Genomic DNA, 10,307 nt, shown 5'->3' on the forward strand with positions numbered 1-10,307 from the left:
GCTTAGTCCTAACCATTCTCTGGAAAGAGAAAGAAGGAAGGTGGGTTTCAAGGGGTGGGGGTCTGGGGTGTCTTAAATAATCCCATGTATTCATCCCACAAATATTTATTGAGCTCCCGTAGCATAGCAGGGCCTAGCTTTTACAACCAGACCTATGGTTCCGTGTCTCCATGAAGCTCGCTTGGTCTGGGAAGTAAACATGTAAATCTCAGTCATCATCAAGAGAGTGCTATTCCCTTGGGATGCGGGCAGGGCGGGGCACAAACTGCTTTTCAAAACCTGAGGAAAGTGGGTCCCACTAAAGGAAATCTCAGGACCTGTGCTGGTGACCCTTTTGAGCTTTGCTCAGTTCAATACTTGAGCAAAACAAAACAAAACGTAAAGTACACCAAGGGGAAGAAAGTGTGAAGGGAAAGAAAACCAGGGATTTGGCCGGAGGCTTAGGTGCTGAATAGAATGAGGTATCAGGACAAAGGTGCCACCGTGGAGGAGCCAAAACGATTTCCGAAAACAGGGATGTCTAACATTCGACTTGAAGGTATTGGGTTTGTGCAAAGCAAATGCTCTCCATCTCCCCAAGCCTTCAACACAGTTTGTTATGAACATAAAGACCTGCTATGAAAAAGAGAAAGAAAGAGAAAGAAGAAAAGAAAGAAGGAAGGAAGGAAGGAAGGAAGGAAGGAAGGAAGGAAGGAAGGTAGGAAGGAAGGAAGGAAGGAAGGAAGGAAGGAAGGAAGGAAGGAAGAAAAGAAAAGAAAGAAAGAAGAAAGAAGACGAAAGAAAGAAGAAAGAAAGAAGAAAGAAAGAAAGAAAGAAAGAAAGAAAGAAAGAAAGAAAGGAAGAAAGGAAGAAAGAAAGAAAAAGAGGGATGCGTGGGTGGCTCATTGGTTGAGCATCTGCCTTTGGCTCTGGTTGTAGGCCCGGAGTTCCAGGATCGAGTCCCACATTGGACTCCCCTCAAGAAGCCTGCTTCTCCCTCTGCCTATGTCTCACCTCTCTGTGTCTCTCATGAATAAATAAATAAAATCTTAAAAGAAAAAAAAGGCTTTCTCTTTTTCTTTCTTCCTCTCTCCCTTCCTTCCTTCTCCCTCCCTCCTTCTCTTTCTTTGTTTTTTCCTCCCTCCCTCCCTCCTTTCTTTCCTCCCTCCCTCTCATCACCTGAATCTAAGACTGTTTTAGGAACCCCAGAAGAGAATTGCAGAATGCTAAAGCTGAAGAGAAAGTTTAGGGTCAAATCATCTCATGCAACACCCCCTGTTGATTCTGAAGGAGAAACTGAGGCAGGGTGGTGATGGAACTTGCTCTGGGTCTCAGAGAAACTTGGGGCTCTTAACACCCAGGCCTCCTACCACACTTTCTGATCTGGTCATTGTGCATCTGGTCTCCATAGAACACAAGGTTTGCCCCGGCTACTCTTCCCTGCTTCCCTACCATGGTGCTGGATGGATTCGAAAAGGCCACTAAGCAAGAGCCTTAGGCTTCAGTTTCCCAGATCTTCCCTGATCAGGATCCTCTCTGACCAGGCCCTACCCACCCCTTCCAGTCTCATCTGGTATCTAAGCTCCAGTCACACTGAATTCCTTTCATCTTTTCCAGAACACATGATCTCCTGTACCAGGGCTTTGCTCAAGCTGTTGCCTTTACCTAGAGTACCCCACCAGACTAACTTCTTCTCATTGTTCAGGTCTCACTATAGAGGTACAGAGCTGGTTTTTTGGGCAGGTGGCCTTATGGATGTTTTAAGGCTTGATGGGCATTGGAGAGGTCCCATACTTGATTTAACACTGTTGCCATTTGGAAATTCTAAATAATTTCTGTGGGATCCCTGGGTGGCACAGCGGTTTGGTGCCTGCCTTTGGCCCAGGGCGCGATCCTCAAGACCCGGGATCGAATCCCACATCGGGCTCCTGGTGCATGGAGCCTGCTTCTCCCTCTGCCTATGTCTCTGCCTCTCTCTCTCTCTCTGTATGACTATCATAAGTAAATAAAATTAAAAAAAAAAGAAAATTAAAAATAAATAATTAAATAAATAAATACTTTTGTGGTTTTGTTTTGTTTTATTATTTATTTATTTCTTCATTCATCGAGAGAAAGAGAATGTGTATGTGCTGGCACAGCAAGGGTGGGGAGTGGCGGGGGAGCAGGACAGAGGAAGAGAGAATCTTAAGCAAGCTCCACACCCAGCAGGAGCCCGATACAGGGCTGGATCTTACCACTCTGAGATCATGACCTGAGCTGAAATCAAGAGTCGGACACCTAACCGACTGAGCCTCTCAGGTGCCTGTGAATAATTTTTTTTTAAGATTTTATTTATTTATCCATGAGAGACACAGAGAGAAAGAAAGAGAGAGAGAGGCAGAGAAGAGACACAGGCAGAGGGAGAAGCTGGCTCCATGCAGGGAGCCTGATGTGGGACTCGATCCTGGGTGTCCAGGATCATGCCCTGGGCCGAAGGCAGTGCTAAACCGCTAAGCCACCCAGGCTGCCTGGAATAATTTTTTAATAAGAGTCTCTGCATTTTCTTTTTGCACTAGGCCCCACAAATTACATGACTGGTCCTATAGAGCTGTTTTTTTCTGGTAAAATGTCCCAATTCCAAATTTCCTTTGATTGATTATATTTGTCATCTCCTCCACCAATTAGCCTTCCAGTTCCATGAAGACAGGAGCCATTTGGTAGGTTCTGGTTCCCCCTTTCTCCAGAGTCCTCAGCTTCTATTTAGGAATCCATTTTGTTCAAATGGCCCTAACAACTCCCTCCAGGCCCAAAGTGAAACATGTGACTAATATTTAATTAGGCTAAGCAATCAGGTCAGGCTTTCCTCATGACTCAGAGGCGAGCATGTGACCAACATGATCCAATAAGAGGGCACCCTCTCTGTTGGGGTTGCTGTGACAAAGATGCTCCCTCTTTCCTGCTAGAAGGCTTTCAATGAGGTTGACACCATAGAAAAAAGAGAGAAAGGACGTGGATGCTAGATTAAGCATCACCTGAAGCTTTCCTCTGATTTTTCAGTTACATAAGTCAATACATTATCATTGTTGACTCAGTCAGAATTCCACTTTTTTGCAGACGCTTCCTACCTAGTGTCTTACACATCTTGCTTATTAAAGTATTCCTTGTACTTATCACAGCCTGGCATTAAAAAGATCCTCAACAATTATTCGATGAAATAATTTTTAAAAATGAATGAAATAGGGCAGCACAGGTGGCCCAGCAGTTTAGCGCCGCCTTCAGCCCATGGCGTGATCCTGGAGTCCCGGGATCGAGTCCCACGTCAGGCTCCCTGCATGGAGCCTGCTTCTCCCTCTGCCTGTGTTTATGCCTCTCTCTCTGTCTCTGTGTCTTTCATGAATAAATAAATAAAATATTTTTTAAAAAATGAATGAAATAAACCCAAGACCTCTGGCAGAAAGACTAGTGATACTACTTTACACAGGAGATGGTTCTAGGAGCTCTTCTGCAGAGTTTCTGCTTGTCTCCCTGATCCTGCATACCTCCAAAGACGTCTACAGGTCCCCCTTTTTCCCAACTAGGCCCAACTCTCTGGGACAGCCCAGAACTTAGTCACTTTCTGTCCATCTCCAGGCAGATGGCCCTGCTGGGGTTTCTCTCTGCAGTTAGGTGTCTCTTGGTTTAGAAGCTATACCCTAAGGGGTGCCTGGCTGGCTTAGTTGGTAGAACATGTGACTCTTGATCTTGGGGTTGTGAGTTCAAGCCTCACATTAGTCGTAAAACTTACTTTAAAAAGTTAATGAATAAAAATAAATAAATAAATAAAAATTAAAAAATAAAAAGTTAATGAATAAAGTTTGTATTAAAAAAGAGAAGAAGAAGTAGCTATACCCTGAGATGGGGACCCAGGCCTAGATTGGCCATTGCCTTATCCAGTAGCTTTGTCAAGTCACCTATATCTGAGTCATCTTGCAGTGTTTTAGGAGCTAGCTTTTATAACCATACTCAGCCTCCAGCTGTGTAGACTAGCAGTGAAGATGTGGACCCGTTGGCTTCAGAGGGTGAGATGGCCCTTGCTGTTTGGTTGCCTGGGATTCTAAACTTCTGTGAAGCTGACATGCAGCTCCACTAGTTAGAAATGGGGAGGTTTAGTCAATCCTGCTATCCTCCTGTTCAGCAAGTGTTTGTCAACAGCTGCTGTGTGCCCTGCCCAGTGATTGGGACTCTAGTCATATTCTTTAAACCTCCAGCCTCCTGACTCTTGGCTCTGAAAATCTGGGTTGTGACCCCAAAACCTAAAGGCTTCTGAACTCCACATCCAGACCAACCTCACATCCTGTGACCCCCATCTCTTCATCCTGTGTCTCTGCACTTCCACCCCCACCCCCAACACTTCCAGTCTGTTAGATGCATCCTTTGCTTTTGCTGCTCTCATCCATAGATATGGGGACCCACAAGGAAGAGTGTATTTTGAGCGTGAGTGTTGAGTAAGAGTGTGTTCAAGAGAGAGTGAGTGTGCATGACTGTGTGAATAAGTATAAGGACACGGAGTATATGTGTGTGTGTGTGTCCATAAGTTATGTTCATATGTAAGCACACATAAGTGTATCTAAATGTGTTTGAGCATCTGAGTATGTGAGTGAGTGTGAATTAGTGTCAGAGTATGAGTGTGCATGCATGGGTATAAATGGGTTGAGCACGGGGGAGTGTGGGGAGGGTGTGTCAGGGAATGAGTGAGAGCATAAATGTGTTTGTGTGAGCATAAGTACATACACCCCATTTCTACAGTCACAACAGATACATCTTCATGTGTATGTGGGTACACATGCACATCTAAGGGTCAAAAGTAACCCAAGCTATAAACCCTTACTCCGATAAAGGGAAGATTTTGTTCACAGGCCGGGATCAGGATCACTGTCCCCTTTCCACTCCCCCGCATAGAACTAAAGATCCTCCAGGGAAAGGCTACCTCTACCAGGAAAGAGCTCCATCTGACCAGCAGCCTGCCTCCTGGCTTAGGCCAGGCCACCTCCTCCCCTCCCTCAGCCCATTTCCGGCCAGGCCCTGGCAGTGACCCTGAGCAGAGAGGCAAAGGATGAGGGTGGTGGGCAGTACATTCCAGGTGCCTTCTTGGCTATGGGGGGCGTCTCCTTGGAGACAAGAGATGGACCGTGTCCAGATGATTATCAGGGCTCCCAGAGTTCTCTCTCCCTTCACCTAGCCTCTCCCAGCCAGGGTTCCTTGGCTCTGAGGGCAGCAAGGAAGCCTGGCAAAGCACCATCACTAGTTGCAGGCTTCCAGGAAAATGCAGAGGCTAGAGGATGGTGGGAATATACCAGAATGACTTCTCAGAGCAAGAGATTAGAGAAGCTGGTCAAGGGGATTAAATCTGGTTTAAGGCTTTGTCCCCAGAGAACTCTAGGGATGGGAAAGATAATATCCCTTCTCCATACCACACCGTACCTCACTCTGACCTGAAGGCATGACCAAGGCAGTCAAGGGAATGGACCCCAAGAGGGATCAGGGGAGTCAGCTTTCAGTCTGCTCATGACCTCATCCCACTGGCAACCTTAGCCAGTGCCTTCCCCATTGATGCCCACCCACCCCCACCCCTCACCTTCCCACCACTAGCCTCCCCATCCCCCACCCCCCACCCTCGGCCTCCTGTGCTTTGGCCATATGCAAAGATCTTCTCCCTATTTCCAAAGATGCTGGAATTCCCAGGGTGCTGGTAAGAGCTGGAAAAGGCCCTCAGGATCATGCTAATTGTCCTGGTCTGCCCCGTTCTTCAAGAGCTGGAGCAAAATAGCAGTGAGACCTGAGGAAGGACTTCCTGATAAGGCTGTGAGACAAAGCTAGGAAACACAGATTGGGATTTTGCTTCTCCTTGGGATTCAATCTCCCTGGGATTGACTCTCTCCCCTGACCCCACCCTCTGAACCCCGAATTCATCACTACAACCACTCTCAACGCTTACCTGTTCCCCAAAGCCCCACAAGATGGTGAAGAAGCCACCTCTCCCTTTCTCAGGAACCTGAGTTTTCTGGAGAAGAACCAGGATGAGAAAGGGGCTCTGGCTTTCACCTCCCCTCTCCCCAGGCTTCTCAGGGATAGCTGAGTCCACATGAGTTGGAGGGACTAGGGCTAGCCTCCCTGGCTGACTAAGGCCCCACAGAAGAGGCAAACAGCCCAGAGCTGGAAGGGATGGCCTTGGAGAGTCAGGCATCTCACTCCAAGCCTGGCTTGGCTTCATACTTCTCCTCTCCACGGTATACAGAGAGCTCACAAGGACGTGTGATAATAATAGTAATAATATTATTATTCTATATTCTGTAGCACTTATTCCCGCCTCTGGCATTGTTCTGTACATAAATTAACTCACTTCATCCTCGCCTTGTGCAACCCAGTACAGTACTATCCCCATTTTACAGGTGAAGACACTAAAGAGCAGAGAAGTGGAATCTGTCCAGGATCCAGCAGGAACAATATATCCTCAGAGGGTTTCATTGAAGTGAGCTTGTGAATGGGACTATTTACAGAAGCAGGAGCAGGGTCACAGGAACCCCCAAGGGGTAGCCTGAGGACTAACAGCAGGCAGCCAAAGAGAGCAGTGTGACTGGGATGCAGTGAAAGCCCTGGAAAAGGCATGAATGCCTTGACCTTTCCCCCCACCTCCACTCCACCCTCCCTGCCCGCTGATTTCCTGCCTATGACCCCAGCTTGCCAAAGCCAAAGGTAAGCCAGGGGCTAGAGGGCCCGGGTGATGCAGCCCATTGATATTAGCCTCCTGAGGCACGGAGCAGGCCAGAGATCAGATCTAGGGGAAATGGAGACCTCCACACACTTAATGCTTAACGTCCCAAGGCTCCAAAGGGCCGGTGATCCGGACCCTGAGCCTGGTTCCCTGAGATGTTGCAGCATGCTGACCGGGAAAGGGGTTGCCAGGAGTCAGGTTGGGGACAAGAGACTGGGTTCTACTGCAGGTTGTGCTGCACTGCTCTGTGATCCGGAGTGAGACTCTGGGTCTCAGTTTCCCCTTCATGCAACTCTGGGACAGCCAAGGTACCCAGACCAGAAAGAGCCTCTGTTCCCACTGCTACTTTTTACCTCAGATAAACCTGGCACCAAAGGCTGAGGCCTCAGGCATGGGGATGAGTCTCTAAGGAGGCCACCCCCAGCTGCTGTTTACTTAGGACTCAGAGGTGGTCTGCAGTGAGCCCCCCATCAGTTGCCCTGACAGCCCCAGTGCCTCAGTCTCTCCTACCTTTGCACTGCCAGCATTCCCTGGCCCACAGCTCGGGGACCCACCCCAGGGCAGGATCCCTCCTCCCAGTGAGGATTTGCAGGGCCTTGCCTAGGCTAGCACCTCCACAGACCCTTCCTTGGGAGATCGGGGAGGGGGGGCATCCCTGGCCTCTGGGGTCTCTGTCTGGGGTGGAGGAGTCCCTCCTCTCCCCTTCCCACCCCACCCAACTCTACCCCACCCATGCTTCCCCAAGCCTGGGGAGCCCCACCCAGGTTTTCAGACAAACAAAATCAAGGGGAAAGAGTTAGCAAGAAGGAGGGAGCTCATCACTAGGAATTAAGGAGGAGGCATGCCCTAGGGTAAGACGAGCGGGACTGGGCTGGTAGGAGAGTCACTCCTAGGTACACATAGAGATGGGCCCAGGTACACCAGATGTTCACTTAGAAGCACACAAAGAATATTCTAGACACAAAGAGCCAGGCAGTGACAGAAACACAGAAAGGGACAGAGACTTGGTTGGCCAGAGTCACAGGGCCACAGAGACATAGTAAGACATACCGAAAGACGGCCACACCCAGAAACACAGAAATGCACACTTGCATGTGTGCACACACAGGCAGGCACACAAGGAAACAGGAACCAAGCTCAGGTTTCAGGGAGGCTGATTTCAATCCAAACAAGCTAGAACTTTAAGGAAACATGGGTGACTCCAAAGTGAGCTGTGGAGGGGACTTGACTCAGGAAGGACAGAGCTGAGGTGTGGGATCTGTCTTCCCTCCCACGTGGCAGTTGTCCCTCCAAGCCCACCCAGGAAAGTGGATGACAATACTTTCCTAAAGGAGATGAAGACATTTCCTTCTAGAACTTGTTATTAGCTAGAACTACTACTAATGGGAGGCAGAGCCTGGACATGAGTGGGGAACGGGGGTGGGAAGCTTCCCTCCTGCCCCTGGAGGGGTCACTCACTGCTGCTTGGTTCATGTCCCTACCAGACCCTGCCCGGAATCACGGCTCCTAGCCTGGCCAGGCCCGACCCTCAGGGGGCCTGACCCTCCATCTAACATGCTCCTTGGGCTGCCTGCTCCTCTGCCCTCTACACCTATGCCTGTGACCCTCTTGCGTTTCCTTTCTCTCCCTCTTGGAAAGCCTCGAGTCAGGGCACAGCAAGCCATCACCCCCATTCCCCCTCCCTCCTCTCAGGAAATTCAGAATCCGTGGAAGGAATCTGAGGCGGAAGAGGATGTTGAATTCAATGACCTTTAAAAACAGCCTTCAGCATCTCTCCATCTCCTCCCCAGTCCTGCGGGAAAAATCATAAGGTGACATTTATTGACTATTTGCTATCCACTGGTTCTTCTGCTAAGTCCTCTTCATGAATTACCTTCCACGACGTCCTCCTCTCAGTGTCTCCCAATTCACAGGTTCAGGGAAAGAAAAATGGCAACCCAAAGTCACACAGCTAGAGAGAAGCCAAGTGGGGCCTGGAATCCAGGTTTGACTACTCTTACCCACTGTACCAGAAGGTCTCCCACCACCCCGTGGGCTGTGGTCAGGATCAGCTGCAGGATTTGAGAAGATACGGGACACACTGGGGAGGAGAGCCAGGTGGGAGCACCAGAGGTTGGACTGGTGTGGCTGGAATGAAATTCTGAAGCTGCATTCCTCTCCCAAGGGTGGCCCTGCCTTCCCCTAGGGCTTGGGAAGGGTACACTCCCTCTGGCTCAGGTCTCTCCAACATTCCAGACACACCTCTTGGGAGCTGGGGACAAGAAGGGAGTGGAGACCTGAGATAGAACTGTCTTCTCCAACTCCCCACTTCCCGGGAATCCTGACTGTGTGGCCCTGCATTTGCCACCCACCCTGTCTGGGCTAGGTCTCCTCATCTGTGAAGTGGCTGGGGAGCACCAGCTTACTCTCTAAAGACCACATTTCTCCTGCCAGACCCAGGGATCCTCTGGCTGCCCTGGGGTTAACTCAGCAGGAGGCCTAGGCTTGGGGACCGCCTTCCCTTTTATTCCCAGTGAAACTTGATGAGGATCTGGTAAGGAGGTACAGAAGGAGAAGGTGAGAAGAGGCCCATGATTTCCTGACCAAGCTTGCTAGGCTCAGGTATGTCTAGCCTCTTGCCTCCCTGGGGGCAGTCATGATACCAGCATCAGTGGGTCCAACCCCAGCCTTAGGGGCAGCAGAGGTGTCAGACTGAAGAACTGAGCAAAGAAGGAGGCAGGGATGAATGTAGCTGTGGTCCCTGAGCTCAGACAACTGACTCTAGAAAACAGTGGAAGGGTGGGGAAGAGTAGGGATGACTTTCTAGAGGGGACACTAGAGGAGACCAGGATTTCAGTGAGTGAGCCTTTTGGAGCAAAGGTCCAAAGGCACAGAAGTACCCAGAGTAGTCTGGGGGTGATGGAGCATTGTGAGGGGATAGGTAGGGACCACGAGCCAGGGCCTGGGGGAGCTGAATGCAGGAGGGAGCGGTTTGGGTTGTGTCTGGAAAGTGGGCAGAGCCATGGAAAGAAGCCACTTTCAACAGTCGTGTCAGAAAGATCCCCGATGGCTTCAGTCCAGTCTGGCTGGGGCCAGCCTGAAGCCAGGGAAACTGCTAAGGGGGCTGTGGCCAAGTTCTGGGCAGATGGGTTAGAGCCTAAACAGCGGCAACCTAAGAAGACTATACAGGTCCCTAGTCTGATTGGTCTCCTCCCGCAACAAGAAGCTCACTACTTTACTTCCTGAATAGCAGTCCTCCCCTTTGGCCAGCTCCGCCCAAGAAAATGTTTTTTCTCTAGGCCAGGTTCAAGCCTGCCTTCCTGGGATGACAGGTGGGTGCAGGGGTCAGGAAGGAGATGCCATTCATTGTGCAAGAGGATGGAAGCTTGGGGGCCACTGAGTTCAAGTTGAGAGGCTTGGGGAAGAGGCTCTCTGACCTGCCTGTGGGACGGACCCTTGCCCCCTGCGTGTACAGGGGCTAGGTGTACTAGCCCTAGGGTGCCCTGGCCAGGTGAGACACCAGCTGGGCACCCTGGTGGTATTGGTGGCTGGACATAATGAAGCTCCTTAGCTGGCCCCAGAACAGCAGGGCAAACAGAGAAATTTGTACAATTGGCAG

The sequence above is a fragment of the Canis lupus genome, chromosome 11, assembly GCF_003254725.2.
Source record: "Canis lupus dingo isolate Sandy chromosome 11, ASM325472v2, whole genome shotgun sequence".
Lineage (NCBI taxonomy): Eukaryota > Metazoa > Chordata > Mammalia > Carnivora > Canidae > Canis > Canis lupus.